Genomic DNA, 19,924 nt, shown 5'->3' with positions numbered 1-19,924 from the left:
CCTCCCTTTCCTATCCAAAACACTTGAACGTGCTGCATCTAACCAACTCTCTGCTTTCTTCTCTCAGAACAACCTGCTTGACCCTCACCAGTCTGGCTTCAGGCCTGGCCACTCGACCGAGACTGCACTCCTCTCTGTCAGTGAGTCACTCCATGCCGTACGAGCAGCCTCCCTCTCCTCTGTCCTGATTCTTCTAGACCTCTCCACTGCATTTGACACTGTGGAGCACTCTATCCTCCTGTCCTCCCTGGCAGCAACAGGGATCTGCGGCACAGTCCTTGACTGGATTGAGTCTTACCTCTCTGACCGTTCCTTCCAGGTTGCTTGGGCGGGTAAGGTATCACCACCCCGTCCCCTCACCACCGGAGTACCCCAGGGCTCAGTCCTCGGTCCCCTTCTCTTCTCCTTATACACCAGATCCCCTGGCCCTGTAATATCTGCCCATGGCTTGTCCTATCACTCCTATGCCAACGACACGCAACTCTTTCTCTCCTTCTCCCCATCGGACACACAGGTCCCTGCCCGCATCTCCGCTTGCCTGAGGGACATACAGAGCTGGATGGACAATCACCACCTGAAGCTCAACCCGGGAAAGACGGAGCTAATCTTTATTCCTGCTCTATTCTCTCCCCTCCTCGACTTTCATCACCCTGTGCCAAGAATCTCGGAGTGGTGATGGACAACAGGCTGTCCCTCTCCAAGAACATCGCAGCAGAAAGCCGAGCATGCAGATTTTTCCGGAGAATCCGCCCCTTTCTCACCACCTACTCAACCCAGCTCCTGGTCCAAGCAATGGTTCTATCCCGCCCGGACTACTGCAACTCTCTTCTGGCTGGACCACCAGACCCCTGCAACTCATTCAGAATGCTGCGGCTCGTCTGGTCTTCAACCTCCCCAGACACTCCCACGTCACTCCCCTGCTCACTGCCCTCGACTGGCTGCCTGTTATAGCTGGCATCAAATTTAAAACATTGGTCCTAGCATACCAGGCAGTCAAGGGATCAGCCCCAGCATACCTCCACAAGATATTCAAATCCTACATGCCAGCCAGATCCCTCCGTTCTGCTACCTCAGGACGCCTGGCACCTCCCCCTCTTCGCACCTGCACTTCCAGAACACGTCTCCTGTCTGTTCTGGCCCCACGATGGTGGAATGACCTCCTCGTGGAGGTCAGAACAGCTGAGACACTGACCCATTTCAAACGACGACTGAAGACTCACCTCTTCAGGCTGCACCTGTCCCCATCCCTCCCTACCCCCCTATAAATGACTGTAAGCTTAGGGTTGTAACTAGGCAGCTGTTTTCGTAGGTGACTTAGGTGCATTAACTGTCTTAACTACTGCTTGTATTTTTTTCCATAGACTGCGTTGTTGCCGTTCTCGTTGTGTTAGTGTTAATCAGTTTAACCTTCAGGGTCCAAGTTGAACTATGCAGTTGTTCCCTGCACTTGGACCGGTACTTCTCTCTAGGGGTTTTGTCATACTTGTTCCTGGTTATGGTTATACACTTTGTTGTACGTCGCTCTGGATAAGAGCGTCTGTCAAATGCCTGTAATGTAATGTAATGTAATGCTGCATGTCAGAGTCACTGAATGGCCCTCCACTATTTCACCAGAGGGGCTCACTGATACTGAGATGCTCTTGGGACGATCTGAAAGCGGGAACAATGATTTGTAGTTGCATGTGAAATTCAGGCTCAGACTCAGGCAGACATAGTGTTTTCAAATCATTGCATCATAGCATGTGTTCAGGTATTGAAATTTCATCCAGTGCTTTAGTGTCAGTACATTTACATGCAACATAGAGTAATCTGTACAATTTAGTGGGAAATTATGGCTGAAATCTTTCAAATTTGTGAGATTTGAAGAATTTTGAAAATCACAAATATTGACGACCACACAAGTTTGCCTAGCACTCACAAATCACATTAAGAGCCACTGCAGGGGAATGAAGCTCATAGCCTTTCACAGCACAGGAGTATCTGCCTGCATCTTCACTGCTGGCTCTGAACTGGTGACTCTGATCAGTGAAGGACAGAGGAGATCCGTCCCTGTACCAGATGAAGGCTGGGCTGCCAGTCAGAGTGCAGGTGGTCCAGCAGGTCAGTATCACACTCTGTCCCTCTGCAACTGTGCCAGGGTTCACCATCACCTGTAGACCTGCAAATAGCAAATTAAACCTGTAAAAAAGCTTCCATTCATACTTGTGGGAAGAGAATCCTCTGAGTTTATAGCATAAAATAATTACCAGTGACTTCCAAAACGACACCAGGTTCTCCAGTATATGGATCAAGGTCAGTGAGGAACCTGAATCGGTATGTTCCTGAATCAGTTTAACTCAGTTGGTTTATTCTAAAAGTGAAGTCACTGTTCTGATTCCCCAGGTACTCCACACGGTGAGAGTACTCTGGGTCCTGGGACAGGTCCTCAGGCTCCTGTGGCTTGTTCCAGTGAATAAACCAGAATGTTTTCTGCACTGTGTGAGATGTGGGATATGAGTAAGTGCAGCTCATGTCTACTGAAGACCCCTTTAAGGCACAGATTCTCTCAGGGGTGTAAGTCACTCCCCATCCCCTCTGGCTCAGAACACCTGAAAAATACAAACAAACACACACGCACACACACACACACATGCACACACACATGCGCACACATACACACGAACACATGTATACATACACATACATACACACACACATGCGAACACATACACTGTGTATTACTACACAAGCCCACACAGTGAGGTAATGTGCTGCTGATGTCTAATAATGCTTTGGGTTTCATGAAGAGCTCACACAGATTCCAGAAAGCAGAGACTCAAACAGCATTTTACTTGATGAATGATATTTGTATGGAAGAAGCAGCAATCATTTCTAGTCAGAAAATGCATTTTATTTAATATTTGATTACAGTTTAATCTTCGTGCACCACAAAATACTGTAACACAATTTAGACTAAATGAAATGATATGATAACACACTTACCAAGAGAGAATTCTGATTTGGCCTCAGTGGTTTGCTAATGAGCCATTAGTATAAAACAGCCTTACAGACAGAGCAGTGTGGCTGAATGTGACCGTGAAGAAAGTACTTCAAACTAAATATAAAACAATGTGTTACAGATCTGACTCACTTCCTGAAGGTCATGCACGTTTTAGATTTTATCGGATACAAACGTTTGAATAAAATATACGGAGTCTTTGCTTTGTGTCTGGACTGGACCAGTAGTGCCTTTTCAAAAAGAATGGGTAATTCTCATTTCTTTGCCCCCACTGTATTATTGAAATTCAGATGTCAATATTTATGATCATTTTGGCATATTATGCTTATAAAATAAACATAACTACTATTGTCACAAAAATGATTCCGGATTACAACACAAACTGTTGCTAAGATCTGAGGCTTTGCCAATTCCAATACATCCATCAATCCATCCATTATCTATACCCTCTTATCCTAAGCTGGAGCTGGTGCTGGAGCCTATCCAAGCATGCTTTGGGCGAGAGGCAGGAATACACTCTGGACGTGTTGCCAATCTATCACAGGGAACACACAACATTCACTCTCACATTCATACCTATGGGCAATTTAGAGTCTCCAATTGGCCTATTTGTATGTTATTGGACCGTGGGAGGCAACCGGAGTACCCGGAGGTACATGCAAACTCCAGACAGAAAGGCCCCAACCCGAGATTCGAACCCAGTGCCTTCTTGCTGTGAGGCGACAGTGCTATCCACTGCACCACCATACCACCCCTATTCCAATACATGTACAGTAGAGGTTAATATAAAAGTGACTGTAAAAAGTGTGATAGGCATCAGGCACAGGTAATCACTGATACATTCAGGAACCCTATACAAAATCCATTACCTAAACCAGATTATTTAATTCAGTTTAGTAAAAGATCTTCCAAGAAATTGATCTGAAATGTACATACAGGACTCATCGATTTTAATAATTGCTCTATCTACAGGTAGATATGTATTGCAGATATATGAATGTATTGCATCCATCTATCCCTCCTGGGTAAATTTTACTGCCACAATCAGCTTGCTTTACCATTGCTACCATACGTAGCTCAGTCGTGTTTATGTTTCATGCATCGGTTTTTTGACATGAAGACGAAACATCAACAAACCGCTGCTGTAGCTTAGCCTATAACCCTCGTATTAACATAAAGATTGCACACACTGTACTTACACAGAAGATAAAAGGAGCGGACAGGCGTAGTTTTCGTATCTTTGTGTATGGCAGCAGTGCAGTATGGTGGTTTGGGGGTCCAGAGTGTGGCTCTGGGAGCTCTGAGGTTGCAGTTTCCATCCCCACCTGGAGCACTGCTCTGGGGCCCCAAAGCGGGTACTGTGAGGTGCCCCTGCTTGGCTCTTTTGTGCAGAGGAGTAGCGGGCGCGGCTGTGGGTGAAGATGCCTAATTTCAGACGAGTGCCACCCTGACCACAGACAGTGGAGGAAGTTAAAATGCCGCTCACTTCGTGCAGCCTGTTCTATTCTTTATTTTATTCCACATCTCAGTTCAGTTCTGCTGGTGCAGCACTGTTTCTGTGGTTGATGTTCATGCGACCTTTTAGAACTTTGGTTTGGCTTTGCCTGTTATACGGTCCATCATGCACATAATTAGTTGCAATTTCAATGCTTATATTTCATAAAGATGATTTTTACCACGTACAGCCGACTGGATTATTGTATCTTTCACATTTCACAGAGATGAAATAGATGCCCACACATGAATAAAATGGAATTAATATAAAAATTATTTTATTTAATTTGTTTTTTTGGCAGGGGGGGGGGGGGGGGGGGGGGGGTTTGCAGGCAAAACATGATGGCCATATAAAGAAAATAATAATAATCTTTATCAAAACAGAGGTTCAAGGTTCACAGTGCTTTACAATGCTCAATTAAATCATGATATATTGATAGACATAATAAAACAATGTATGTAAAGAAAACAAATAAAAAGATGCATTATTTCAAATAGCTAAACAGACAGAAAGTAAAAATGGTGTCAATATGACAAGGCAATGTAAAATGTCAAACTAAAACACTGTTTTAAAGGATTTTGGACCTTGCCTTTAAAAGTGACTTGGGATTGGAGATTACAATCTGCATTAATCTGCTTTATAATCTTCCCATTCAATGTGAGAGAATACATGTGCATGTACATGAGTTATGAGCGTGTGTGTAACAGAGTTATATAAACGTGTAACGGTGTCACAGGAGCATGCATGCAGCAGGGTTACATGAACATGCATGTTGCAGCATGGTTACAGTACTTTGGGAAAAATCCTCCACCAACAGCTCTTTATAAGATGGATAAGCTAGCAGAAACAGACAGCAGTTCTGTAAAGTTAAAGACAAAAAGAGACTCTTTCACCCTGATCTCCATCATTTCTCATCCTCTGCAGATTCTCTGCTCTGTGTGTTTTAATCCCACACTGAGGCCTCGTCAGCTCTCTGAAGCACAGAGTTTGTGTCGCTGGCTGCGTTTGTCACTCTCTGAAGGCTGTGAGACACAGGAAGAGACTCAGTCACACATAAGTGCGCCTCCAGTTGCACTGTTAAAAGGGAACCAGAGTGGCCACACAGTGCTGTAAATAAACAGACATAGCATTTCAAATAAGTGCATGCATAAAGGTAGGAATGTCAATGCAACACTTAGAAAATCACTTAAATCACAGTTAAATATAAGTTAGGTGTGTAGACCAGCAAAATAACTAGATACGGGCATGCATACGCTTATTCCCCAAAATATATAAACTACAATCAAAATGGTTGAGATGTACTGTAGGTGATATAAACCAAAAATAAGCAAATAGCGTGCATTGTATATGAAATACAAACATGAAAATATACAGTGTGTCAAATACAAGCAAGTGTGCACAGAGTCACTGAGATGTGTTTCCATTGGGAAGGGATGAACAAGTAACCAGAGACCTCTGACATAAGTTTGAATGAGTGCCTGTTGCATCAGTTGAAGCTTTGGTTCGTCCATTTTAGTGTGATCTTAAATTTTAAAAGTATGCTTTACTGTTCCATACTGGAACTAAGTTTACTTGGTCTGGAAATGAAAAGAGCCTCTTACTGGTTCAGGGGGTTCAGGCAGGTGTCTATAGTCTTTCCTGAACTCCATCCCAACCGAAACTGACCTTCATCCCTATTCCTAGAGTATTTCAGAGTAAGAGAGCTGATCTCAGATCATGTTTCCTCTCTTGATATCCAAGCTTCATCCATAATGGCCTAAAGGCAAAACTGATCCTAGATCAGACCGATTCTCTGAGATGGTTTATGAACCATAGAGTTGTGCTTGGAGGTTCTGGGCAAGTGAGTCATACTTTCTAATCTTGATGATGGCTGCAGTGGTCCAGGCCATACATTGTAGTGAGTGATACTATGACTCAGATACTATGACTCCAGGGGTGAGAAAGTAAAGCCCTGCCATGTTTCTTCTGCCCATGAACTCATCCAGCTGATTTCACTAATCAGTTCTTCCTCCTGGCTGAAGAATTGTGCTGATGAGCAAATCCAGGTGATTGGAGCAGAATCCTGGGGACAACTTTTACTTTCTGAACCTGGATTTTCCACCTCTGCTCTGATTACCACAATATGATCAAATATGCAAGCGATCTGTAACAAATAATGAAACATGAACAATCACCCTTCTTCAAATAGATAGAGGTGTTGACATCGGTAGACCTGACATCGGTAGATAACAGTAACCACCAATAAATGTGAGATTCATGAGCACAGAAAGTCTTGCTTAGTAGCAAGCTTTGCTGCACAGTAGCATTAAGCCAATCAAGAGCGAGTATCTGAGGTATACTGTCAGCTGAAAACTGTTATGTTTTGCTTGCAGTGAAAACAAACTGCTTTCATTAAAATATGTGGCACCAGAATATTCTGGTTCTGAGACAGCTCTGATCATTTAGTAAAACCACAGATATTTATATCATGCCTCTGTCTCAGTCTTAAAGCTGAGTGTGAAGAGGAACTTCTTATAAGTTCACTTTTTTTCCCCCTCTCTCTTCAGATGAGAAACGGTGCACTACTCTAAGCTAATGTACTGTAGAACATTATTTTATGGAAATGATATACACTCCTTTCTCCTTTCTAAAGCAATTTAAATGTATTCACTTTTACTTCTGATTGAGTTAATGGAGAGAGTTAATTGGAGCCAAATCTCTAATGAGTTATTGTAAATATGTAAATGGTGCCCCCTAGTGGCTACCTGAATAATGATGTTGGGCTGCGTTGCCAATAATTAGAGCAGGTGTGCATTTGAACTGAGAAGATGCTGCGGACATACAGTGTTCTACGGCTATACAAGGCTTCGCATTGCTCTACCTACACACTGTCTTTGAATTTAATGCATTGAAAGAAATACTGGCCTAAATAATTAGATTGTGTTTTACTTTTGATTTAGGCTATTTTCGATTTGAGGAACAACGCTATTTGCCTTTGATACGTTTCTTTATTTTGATGCATGCATCGTAGCCTTTTGTTTGAGTGTTCATTGAGGGCCATTGCACTACACACCGCATGCACACTCATACATACAAACAAACAACGTGCTTCGTGGAAATTCCGAAATCAACTATCAAGACCATAGCAAACGTGAGTACAAGGCAAAAAAAAGTGTTTTGTGAAGTGAAGCACGTAGAGCTGTCCCAAAGGCGTCTTACATGGCTTACATTGAATTTGCAAAACAGAAAGCCATTACAAAGGGAGACCAATAAACAGAAACACATGCTGATAAATACTGTATATGTAGACTGAAACATCAGAACTACATTTTGGAAAAATCCCAAACAATTTACCTGGCACAGAGAGGTCGATTACCAACAAGGATTTGAAGAACATGGCTGCATCAGATTGAAAATACTCATCAGAATACACATATACAGGTCTTGATTATTATTTACACTGTAAAAATGAATGGCAGAAACAAAGATTGTCAGAGTATTCGATTTATTAGCATAAATACCAGACTAACAAATACTACACAAGCTCACACAGTGAGCTAATGTGCTGCTAATGTCCCTAAATGCTCAGGCTTTAATGAAGAGCTCACACAGTCCAGACAGCAGAGACTCAAACAGGCTGTGACTGGATGAATGTTATTTGTATGGAAAAAATAGCGATCATTTATACATTTTATTTTTGTATTTGATTCCAGTTTAATCTTCATTCACTAAAAATGCTGTAACACATTATAGACTAAATTAAGTAATATGATAATACATTTACCGGGAGAGAGTTCTGATCTGGCCTCAGTGGTTTACTAATGAGCCATTAGTATAAAACAGCCTTACTGATAGAGCAGTGTGCTGAATATGACCGTGAAGAAAGTTCTTCACGCTAAATATAAAAGTAGAATGTGATTAACTGGCTGGTGCAGATCTGACTCACTTCCCCTTTTTCAAGTCTTGCACATTTTAAAAGTTAACAGAGAAAAATGGCAGAACAAACGCAGTCATTAGCTTTGCGTCTGGTCAGGACTAACAGTACATTTTTAAAAGGCTGGGTAACTCCACTCTCTTATTGAGATTCAGATACCAATATGAATATCAATGACAACAGCTGTTCTTAATCCCAATCAATTGCATTTATGTTTATTTTGGATATTATAAAATAAACATAACAATTCTGCTTACAGGCATAATTCCTGATACATTTTGACATATGCAATAATAAAGTCAAACTTTGCATTTGTAAATATTCCTGAATCCACACGCTCTATAAGACAGACATGCTGACGTGCACACTTCAATGCACACGCATGCACACGCATGCACACGCATGTAAACAACATGGCGTAAGGCCATGTCATTGCCGTGTTTCTGTAGCGTGAGCAAATACTCGGAAACAGCCAGCCAGCACAGGGATTCCTCCTTTGCCTTGTTTATTCCTTGGAAATGTGTGGACGGGCTATCACTACTATAACTTACAATACAGCACTGCTTATCGATCACTCTTAAAACTCTCTGGAAAGCTGGCTACCTTCCCTCCAACAAAAATACCTGAACAACACTCCCCTGCCTTTTTCTGTGCGCCCCCCCCCCCCCCCCCCCCGCCACTTTGCACCACCCTCTCTCTACACTAACAGAGGCCTTCCCAGTCCACAAACCATTTAAATGGGTACAGCAGTTCAATCTCACATCTCACATAAGCACATGTATGAATTCACTTGAGAGCTTTATTCCATTCACTGATGTGCAATTAATACAGGCATTGTTTCTGTTTTTTTTTTTTTTTAAATTTCAGCATCTCTGTCTGTTCCCAAATGAACTTTGTCTTTATCTGAGACTTTGTAAAACAATAACAAATAAAAATATGCATCCAGCTGCATGTGCATGACTGAATTAAAACATCTGTGACTGCATTGGCAATGTGAACTAAAGCTACAAGCAGGAAGCTATCTGCTAATACGTACATTGTTGCTAAGGTCTGAGGCTTGTCCTATTCCAATACATGTACAGTATAAACAGTCTGTAAAAGCAGAAGAGCTTAATATTAATGAGTCTGCAAAAGGTGTGATAGGCATCAGGCACAGGTAAACACTCTTAGGTTCAGGAGCCCCATACAAAAAACCATTAGCTAAACCAGATTACTTAATTCAGCTTCGCAAAAGATCTTGGGGTAAATCGATCTGAAATGCTCAGACAGGACTCATGTACTGTAATAGTGCCATCTACAGGAAGAAAAGGTGCACTGCATTCATTTCTCCTCCTGAGGTTCATTTCACTGCCACAAACAGAATGTTTAACCTAATTGAATCTGGGTGTTATAGTTTTTTTTTTTTTCTTTCTTTTTTTTTTAACAGTTTATAAAAGATATATTTTCTATTTATTTCACTTAACTCAATGTGGTGCAGGTCTCACTCCGTACTAAAACATAAATGACAGTACTGATGACATCATTTGCTAAATTTTTCCACTGGGTTCCTTACCCATCCTGTGTCTGCTATATATATATATATATATATATATATATATATATAAGCCTTGTTTTCATATGGAAATCCAGCAGGCCCTGTGGGATGTTTTTTAAAGTACCTGTTTAGTGCTTTTCCTGCACATGTTCTATTCCATCAGCAGAACCCAGGGGGTAACACCTACAGTACACGGTTTACTTACAAAATTGTTCAAGTATAGGTTTATTTTGTTTGTTTCATTAAATGATTGTTTAAAAAAATTCAAGGTATGCTCTGAATTCTAACATTTAGCAATACAAAAAACACTAAGAATGTGAATAACACATTCACCTTATGTGAATTTATATTCTAGATGGGATCAGTTCAGTAATAAGCACAATATAATCACAAAACGTGCACAAGAATGTCATAGTAATGTAAATGTTATAAAAGTATTAATAAAAAAATTTAAAAAATTGAATTATATATAAAGCTCAATTCTCCAGTATATTTGGCCAACGAATACATTCAGCAATGACAATGGCTTTCAGTCACCAACATCATGATAATACTTTGTGTACACAATGAAGACATGAGCTGATATGCATGTAAATGTTGATAGAATGCCAAAGGAATGATCCATTCTGAGTACATCTTTGGAGAATCCAGTAACCACAGTCATCCTGGTCATGTGACAAAGGCACAATTATGTGACCTGAGTTCATGAGGAGAGTTTATGTTCACTGGTTTTAATAAATACTCTTAAATGTATCATCCAGTGAAGGAAATGTTTGGTTCATACTGCTTGAGGATTACTTTGCAGACAATTTGCTGTTTAAAGTTCAAGAAAAAACACAGGAAATGCTCACACATTAAAATAAATGTCCAAATTTACACTGAATAACCAGCATTGGCCCACAGTTTATGAAGAAAGATATCTTCCTGGTTTATTTTCACATGTCCAGTTTTCGAACCGTGCTGTACGGATGGGGCTGGTGGTCTGCATGGAGAAAACAGCGCATTTAGACTTTATTAAAATCACAGAGATTCTCATTCTCATTTCAGTCAATCCTGCCTGAGCCTTTATCACATTTAGACACACCTTGCAACATGAAGCACAAGCAGAAGCTTTAGCTACAGAACAGTTATCTGGAATTTTGGAAAACATTACATCACTGTTAGGCTGAGGTCACACAGCAGGGAGATGAAAAGAGAAGAAAGTTGACAAGCAGAACAAACCAAATGATGAATCTAGATCAGCGGAACATCCAGTCCTCGTGTTACCACGTTCTTCTTTTGACCAGGCAGAGAAGTTCTTAGCAAAGCAGCAGCGAGAGATTACAACATTTTAAAATACTTGAACTGGGCTTTGGGGCTGCAACAAACAAGCAACCAAAATATAGAAATAGTGTGCATCAAGGCAACACCCGGTCCTACTAACACATACATATATAAACTGTTACAGATGTACTGAGAAGTACTGGAATCTCAGAAATGCTCATTTGCATTTTTGTCTGAAATGCTCATTTGTATTTTGTTTCCAGGGTTTGTTTTGTACATGCTTACATGTCCAAGTGTTATGGATGCACGTTTTTTGGCTATCATTAATTTCTAATATTGTACATGCTGATGTAAATGTAGCACATCTACTACGGTTAGAATCTAAATAATTCTTTATGTTTTTTTCCAATATAAATCACAGCACAACCATCTCAGCTCTCCCCAGTGAGACACTCTGGTCTATCCAGTGAGACACTCTGGTCTATCCAGTGAGACACTCTGGTCTGTCCAGTGAGACACTCTGGTCTATCCAGTGAGACACTCTGGTCTGTCCAGTGAGACACTCTGGTCTGTCCAGTGAGGGTCGTTCTCCTGCTGACTCCATAGAGGCCTCGTCTGGCTCCAGTCAGAGAGAGCAGTCTATGATAAAAGCTGCTGGAGAGAGATAATAGACCTGACACAGCGACAGTCAGCACAGGTAGTATAAAGGTGGGATATTCTCACCTGGGGGCAGCACTGGAGGGGCGGAACTGGATGCTGGCGTACTGAACACCCTCCTCACACTGGGGGAGCGGCTTTTGATCAGTGGAGTGTAGAAGTCTTTCTTGGTTGTGGGTGTTAGCGGGCTGAACAGAGGCGTAGAGGGGAACTTCACTGTCGTCTCTGTCCGTACCCTGTGTTCCAGTGTGACTCATTGCCATCCCTGAGACGTTGCCAAAAATGGGACTTTTATTCACCTGCAGGGTAAAGAAAAGAGGCAGGAGAAGGTTGGGAAAGATCCGCAGAAAGTACCTGTTCATTTCAGTGAGCTCCTCAAAGCTGGACTGAGCTACTCACCCCCATTAATGACAAAACATGCATTTAACCTGATATAAAAAAATCAGCTAATGAATCAATGTTTCATTTTCAAATAAATGGCATCAGCAGTTAAATATCAACTGAACCAGACATACAAATGTAATACACTTAATACGATTTATTTTGTCTCTAACATGATCACTTTTACAGTGGGTTTTCTTAAAATCTTGGAAAGATTTCACACTGAAATACTCATTTCATTTCAAAGCATATGTTTTCAATAACCAATATCAATAAACCTTCATCACAACAATAATCTCTGTGTATTTATTCACTGAAATCAGGTGAATACAACACATAAAGTGCAAGTCACTCTCCCTGCCTCTGTATGTAATAAACAGATTATTACATGCACATAAGCAGAATTGTACGGTGTAGCATGTTACTGTCACATACTACAAACCCATTTGAGATAATGGAACTGTCCGTAACAGGGGAATACACATAATTAACTCTGGAAATATTTTCATTAAGCATGTCAACACACTGAAATATGACACGGAGAAGATCATACTTCTGTACATAATCTAATAAACCTTCAAAGCCATATGGCACACACTGCTATGCTTTCTACCTATTTGTAAGAAAGGTGCTATATAAATAAATAAATCATGTCTTATGATTACTTTTATGAAGCATGAGTGTTAAACAGTCTTCATAACTCTAATTATACTGTATTATGAGCAGACTATAAGGCATTATAAGTTGTATATAATGCATTATAGACACGCATCATAGAAAGTGTTATTGAATTTCAGTTTTTGCTTAAACAATGTATATAAATAAAATTATATTATACCCATAGATAAATACATGTATGCATATATGCAGACTGATTTCATTGACTCACCTGCCTGTCCCCTTCTGTCTCATTTGTTGATTTTCTCTTCCTGATTATTCAGAAAGAAAATAATGAAAATAAAAAGCAAATCTACTTTCAGACAAATCTTTAAAGAGCCCCCTGTTGTGCAAACAACAATTTGCATTTGTTTGAATGATGTGTATTGCTGAGGCAATAGTGCCCATGTATGTGTATATTTTTTATTATTCAGATGTCATTAGGTCACAGGAAATGAGCCTGAGCTATGAGAGGCTTCTTCCTGCCCAGTAAATGTAGTTCTGCTTTATTCAGACCAACACTGGAGCTCAAGGGCAAATTGATGCGTTTGTCAAGACTTCATCATGGCCTGTAACTGTCCACATGATTCATATTAAGAACAAGCTTATCATAAAGGTTTGTAAAACTTATTGAGACACTAAAATGCATCAGTCAGGGTTCATGAAAAGTTCACATCGAAATAAAACAAAATGACTAATAATGCAGTGGTCTAAGCACTACTCAGACATTAGAGGGGGGATATGGCATCAGCATGATGTAACGCAGTTAGTGCACAGCAACAACATTTTACAGAGATGTGCGTTTGTTTTAAACAGTGAGTCTAATCAGAAATGATTTACAATTGAGTGACTACAAGCCGACTCATTTACAACCACGTACCTCACGCACACAACACCCAGAATCACAAGAGCCAAAATGGCAGCCACTCCCACAGCTGCAGCCGCGATCAGTGACTGACCTCCTAAGCAAAGTCAGAGAAATGGACCCGTGTCAGTTATGCTATAGTAGTGTTCATTTCACAACAAGCCTCACCAATGTCTGTAAGGTGAAAGTTTATAAATGCATTAATATATATACCAATCTGTGCTTATCTTTACTAGAACGTATTGTACATCTGAATTTTAAACAACATGGGCATGGTAACACTTTTGTGACACTGCTCTATCATCTATTGTGATCCATTTCAGATCGTAGCCTCTGTATCATGATCAGCATTGCTTTGTAGCCTCTGGATCATAATCAGTATCACATAAAATGGTTTTTCCTATCATTGTTATGCAGATGACACACAACTCTTCTTTTCTTTCCCCCCCTCGGCCACACTGGTCAATGATAAGATCTCTTCCTGCCTGGCTGACATCTCCACCTGGATGGCCAGCCACTATCTGAAGCTCAACCTCAACAAAACTGAGCTGCTCTTCTTCCCGTACAAGACCTCCTTGCTTCGTGAACTCTCAATCACGGTTGATGGCACCACAGTGACTACCTCTCACTCTGCCAAGAGCTTGGGGGTGGTCCTGGATGACCAACTGGACCTCAAGGAGCACATCAAGGCAACATCAAGGTCCTGCAGATTCCTCCTATACAACATCAGGAGGATTCGACCATACCTGACGACACACTCCACCCAGCTGCTCGTCCAGGCTACGGTGACCTCTCGCCTTGATTACTGCAACTCTCTCCTTGCAAACCTGCCAGCTTGTGCCATACAGCCACTACAGATGATTCAGAATGCTGCTGCCCGGCTCATCTACAACCTCCCCAAATTCTCCCACGTCACTCCTCTGCTGCGATCACTTCACTGGCTACCGGTCGCTGCCAGGATCCGATTCAAAGCCCTGACCCTTGCCTACACTGCCGCCAACAAGACAGCCCCCATCTACTTGCAGGACATGACTCAATTCTATGTGCCTGCTCGACCACTCCGCTCTGCAGCAGCAGGGCGTCTTGTAACCCCTCCCACCCGCCCAAAGGGATCACAGAGCTTCTCCACCCTAGCTCCCCAGTGGTGGAACAAACTCTCCGTCCCTCTCCGAACCTCCCCCTCACTATCCATCTTCCGCCGTGGCCTGAAGACTCATCTCTTCAGACTATACCTGGAATAACCACCACCATGCTGTGTATATATATATATATATAAAATAAAAAAAAACCTTTTTCCTGTCACTTGTTACATATTGCCCCATCCCTGCACTTCTTGGTAAATTGTATTTGTCCTAATACTCTAGCTTAATCTTCTGCCTAGTTTGGCTTTGCAGATGTTAGACCAGGACAGTGTTCATTGTTCTCGGCTAGAAGGGTACAAAATAAGTAACTGTACCTTACTGAACCCGTGTTCAGCAGTTGTCTACGATCATGAAAATGCACTTCTTGTACGTCGCTTTGGATAAAAGCGTCTGCCAAATGAATGTAATGTAATGTAATGTAAAATATTATATCAAATATGTTCTGGTCCTACCTTGCACTGTGACCTGTAGAGCAGTAGCATTCTGAGCTCCAAGACTGTTCTGTGCCTCACAGTAGTACTGTCCACTGTTCCAGGATCTAAAGTTAGAAAAGTTCAAACTCTGTCCAGATCCTGCCTGCCAGACTCCAGTGTCATTCTTCTTAAACCAGGTGTATTTCTGCACTGGTGGGTTGGCATCACTGCTGCAGGTCAGAGTCACTGAACTGCCCTCCACTATTTCACCAGAGGGGCTCACTGATACTGAGGTGCATTTACATGCAGCATGGCATAATCTGTACAATTTAATTGAAAATGAAGACTGAGAACTTTCAAAACTGTGAGATTTGAAAAATTTTGAAAATAACAAATAAGGTGAAACACACAAGTTTGGCCCCTTGTACTCACATCTCACATTAAGAGCCACTGCAGGGGAATGAAGCTCATAGCCTTTTACAGCACAGGAGTATCTGCCTGCATCTTCACTGCTGGCTCTGAACTGGTGACTCTGATCAGTGAAGGACAGAGGAGATCCGTCCCTGTACCAGATGAAGGCTGGGCTGCCAGTCAGAGTGCAGGTGGTCCAGCAGGTCAGTATCACACTCTGTCCCTCTGCAACTGTGCCAGGGTTCACCATCACCTGTAGACCTGCAAATAGCAAATTAAACCTGTAAAAAAGCTTCCATTCATACTTGTGGGAAGAGAATCCTCTGAGTTTATAGCATAAAAAAATTACCAGTGACTTCCAAAACGACACCAGGTTCTCCAGTATATGGATCAAGGTCAGTGAGGAACCGGAATCGGTATGTTCCTGAATCAGTTTAACTCAGTTGGTTTATTCTAAAAGTGCAGTCACTGTTCTGATTCCCCAGGTACTCCACACGGTGAGAGTACTCTGGGTCCTGGGACAGGTCCTCAGGCTCCTGTGGCTTGTTCCAGTGAATAAACCAGAATGTTTTCTGCACTCTGTGAGATGTGGGATGTGAGTAAGTGCAGCTCATGTCTATTGAAGACTCCTTTAAGGCACAGATTCTCTCAGGGGTGTAAGTCACTCCCCATCCCTCCTCGCTCAGAGCACCTGAAAAATACAAACACACCCACACACACACACACATGCAGACACACATACAGGCACATAAACACACACACACGCGCACACATACACACAAACACATCTATACATACACATACATACATACACACATGCGCACACATACGCAAATGCACACACACACACACACGCGCGCGCACACACACACAAATTCACGCACGCACACACACAAATACACTGCTCAGAAATCCTTTAAAACACAGATGTGTTGGCAACATGACAGATAAGAGATTCAATTAAAAAAACTTTAAAACAACTGCACCTAATTTCTCCAAAACTATGGAACATCAATAATTGTACTTGTATTTCAATACTAACTGATGTCAGTAGATGGCAGTAGCCGCCGATCAATGTGAGATTCGCAGGTACAGGAAGTCTTGCTTAGTAGCTAGCTTTGCTAGAATGCAGTAGCAAACAAAGTTATGAGTGAGTGTCTTCGTATACCGTCGGCTGAAAACTGTTATGTTTTGCTTGCAGTGAAAACAAACTGCTTTCATTAAAACGTGGCACCGGAATACTTGTGTCTGTGTCATTCTAAGAATGCAACATGCACAATCAACAGCTCCAATCATTTAGTACAGCCACAGATATTTATATCATGCCTCTGTCTCAGTTTCAAAGCTCAGTGTGAAGAGAAACTTCATCTAAAAGGATCTCTCTTTTTTCCCGACTCTTCAGATGAGCGATGTTGCACTACTCTAAAATAATGTACTGTAGAACATTATATTATATAAATTACATATATTCTTTAATGCAATTTAAATGCATTCACTTTTGTTGCTTCTGATTGAGTTAATGAAGGGAGACTAATAAATAGGAAAACATGCTGATAAATACTTTATATGTAGACTGAAACATCAGAACAACTTTTGGAAAAAAAGACACAAACATTTTACCTGACACGGAGAGGATGATTACCAACAAGGTATTGAAGAGCATGGCTGCATCAGATTGAAAATATTTATCCAAATACACATATACAGGTCTTGATTATTATTTACACTGTGAAAATGAACAGCACAAACAACGATTGTCAGAGTATTCTATTAATTAGCAGAAATACCAGAATATCAATTACTACACAGGCACACACAGTGAGTTAATGTGCTGCTAATGCCTAAAAATGATTTGGGTTTCATGAAGATCTCACAAAGATCCCAGAAAGCAGAGACGCAAACAACCTTTTACTTGATGAATGATATTTGTATGGAAGAAGCAGCAATCATTTCTAGTCAGAAAATGCATTTTATTTTATATTTGATTCCAGTTTAATCTTCTTGCACCACAAAATATTGTGACATAGTTTTGACTAAATTAAATAATATGATTATACACTTACCAGGAGAGAATTCTGATCTGGCCTCAGTTGTTTGCTAATGTGCCATTAGTATTAAACAGCCTTGCAGACAGAGCAGTGTGGCTGAATATGATTGTAAATAAAATGCTTCACACTAAATATAAAAGTAGAATGTGTTAGAGATCTGACTCACTTCCTGAAGGTGATACATGTTTTAGATTTTATCAGATAAAATTGTCTGAAGAAAATAAACAGTCGTTTGCTTTGTGTCTGGACTGGACCAGTAGTGCCTTTTCAAAAAGACTGGGTAATTTTCATTTCTTTGCCCCCACTGTATTGAAATTCAGGTGTCAATAATTATATTCATTTTTGCATATTACACTTATAAAATAAACATAACTACTATGTTTACAAAAATGATTCCAGATTACAACACAAACTGTTGCTAAGATCTGAGGCTTTGGCTATTCCAATACATCCATCAATCCATCCATTATCTATACCCGCTTATCCTGAGCAGGAGGTGGTGCTGGAGCCTATCCAAGCATGCATTGGGCGAGAGGCAGGAATACACTCTGGACAGGCTGCCAATCTATCGCAGGGCACACACACCATTCACTCACACATTCATACCTCTGGGCAATTTAGAGTCTCCAATTGGCCTATTTGCATGTTTTTGGACCGTGGGAGGCAACCGGAGTACCCGGAGGTACATGCAAACTCCAGACAGAAAGGCCCCAAACCGAGATTCAAACCCAGTGCCTTCTTGCTGTGAGGCGACAGTGCTACCCACTGCACCACCGTCCCACCCCTATTCCAATGCATGTACAGTAGAGGTTAATATAAAAGTGACTGTAAAAGGTGTGATAGGCATCAGGCACAGGTAAACACTCATACATTCAGGAGCCCTATACAAAATCCATTACCTAAACCAGATTATTTAATTCAGTTTAGCAAAAGATCTTCCAGGAATTTGATCTGAAATGTACATACAAGACTCATCTATTTTTATTATAGCCCCATCTACAGATATTAATATTAAATGTATTGAATCCATCTATCCCTCCTAGGTTAATTTTACTGCCACAAACAGCATGCTTTACCATTGCCGTTCGTAGCTCAGTCGTGTTCATGTTTCATGCACCGGATTTTTGACATGAAATCGGAACATCAACAAAACGCTACTGCAGCTTAGCCTATAACCCCCTGATCAACATAAAGATTGCACTTACTTTCGCAGAAGATAAAAGCAGCGGACAGGTGTACTTTGTATAAGTATCACAACTCTGGTGCCTCAAAGCGGGTACTGTGAGGTGCCCCTGCTTGGCTCTTTTGTGCAGAGGTGTAGCGGGCGCGGCTGTGGGTAAAGATGCCTAATTTCAGATAAGTGCCACCCTGACCACAGACAGTGCAGGAAGTTAAAATGCTGCTCACTTCCTGCAGCCTGTACTATTCTTTATTTTATTCCACATCTCAGTTCAGTGTACGGTGCTGCAGCACTGTTTCTGTGGTTGATGTTCATGCAACCTTTTAGAACCTTGGTTTTGCTTTGCCTGTTATACGGTCCTTCATGCACATAATTAGTTGCAATTTCAATGCTGATATTTCATAAATATGACTTTTACTACATACAACCTCTTGTACGGTATTGTGTTAGTTATTGTATCTTCCACATTTCACAGAGATTAACTAGATCCTCACATGTGAACAAAATGGAACTTATTTAATTTTTTATTTATTTGTTTTTATTTTATTTTTTGGGGGTGGGGGTGGGGCGAGGGGGATATGCAGGCAAAACATAATGGCCATATGAAGAAAATAATGATAAAATTTTTCAGAACAGAGGTTTGAGGTTCACAGTGCTTTACAATGCTCAAATAAATCATAATACAGTAATACACAAAATAAAACAATGTATGTAAAGAAAACAAATAAAAAGATGCATTATTTCAAATAGCTAAACAGACAGAAACAGTAAATGTGGGCTCAATACAACAAGGCAATGTAAAATGTGAAACTAAAACACTGTTGTAAAGGATTTTGGACCTTGCCTTTAAAAGTGACTTAAGTTTGGAGATTATATTCTGCATTCATCTGCATTATAATCTTCTCATTCAATGTGAGAGAATACATGTGCATGTACATGAGTTATGAGCGTGTGTGTAACAGAGTTA

At 41.0% G+C, this 19,924-nt stretch overlaps 1 protein-coding gene and 1 long non-coding RNA gene across 2 annotated transcripts in view; both read right to left on the bottom strand.

Annotated features, from left to right (window-relative positions):
• Positions 1-19,924, bottom strand: part of LOC118232142 (basement membrane-specific heparan sulfate proteoglycan core protein-like) — a 1,449,502-nt gene that overhangs the window by 884,122 nt on the left and 545,456 nt on the right. The gene's annotated exons all lie outside the window — the stretch shown is intronic.
• On the bottom strand, positions 15,359-18,333 carry LOC118232445. Its single transcript, XR_004766298.1, has 5 exons — positions 17,793-18,333; positions 17,350-17,455; positions 16,079-16,420; positions 15,751-15,990; positions 15,359-15,443 (listed from the first exon to the last, which is right to left on the bottom strand). It is a non-coding gene; the product is annotated as an uncharacterized LOC118232445 (long non-coding RNA).

The sequence above is a fragment of the Anguilla anguilla genome, chromosome 1 (assembly GCF_013347855.1).
Source record: "Anguilla anguilla isolate fAngAng1 chromosome 1, fAngAng1.pri, whole genome shotgun sequence".
NCBI lineage: Eukaryota > Metazoa > Chordata > Actinopteri > Anguilliformes > Anguillidae > Anguilla > Anguilla anguilla.
Note: the sequence above shows the minus strand (reverse complement) of the source record. Positions and strands in the feature narration are given on the sequence as shown.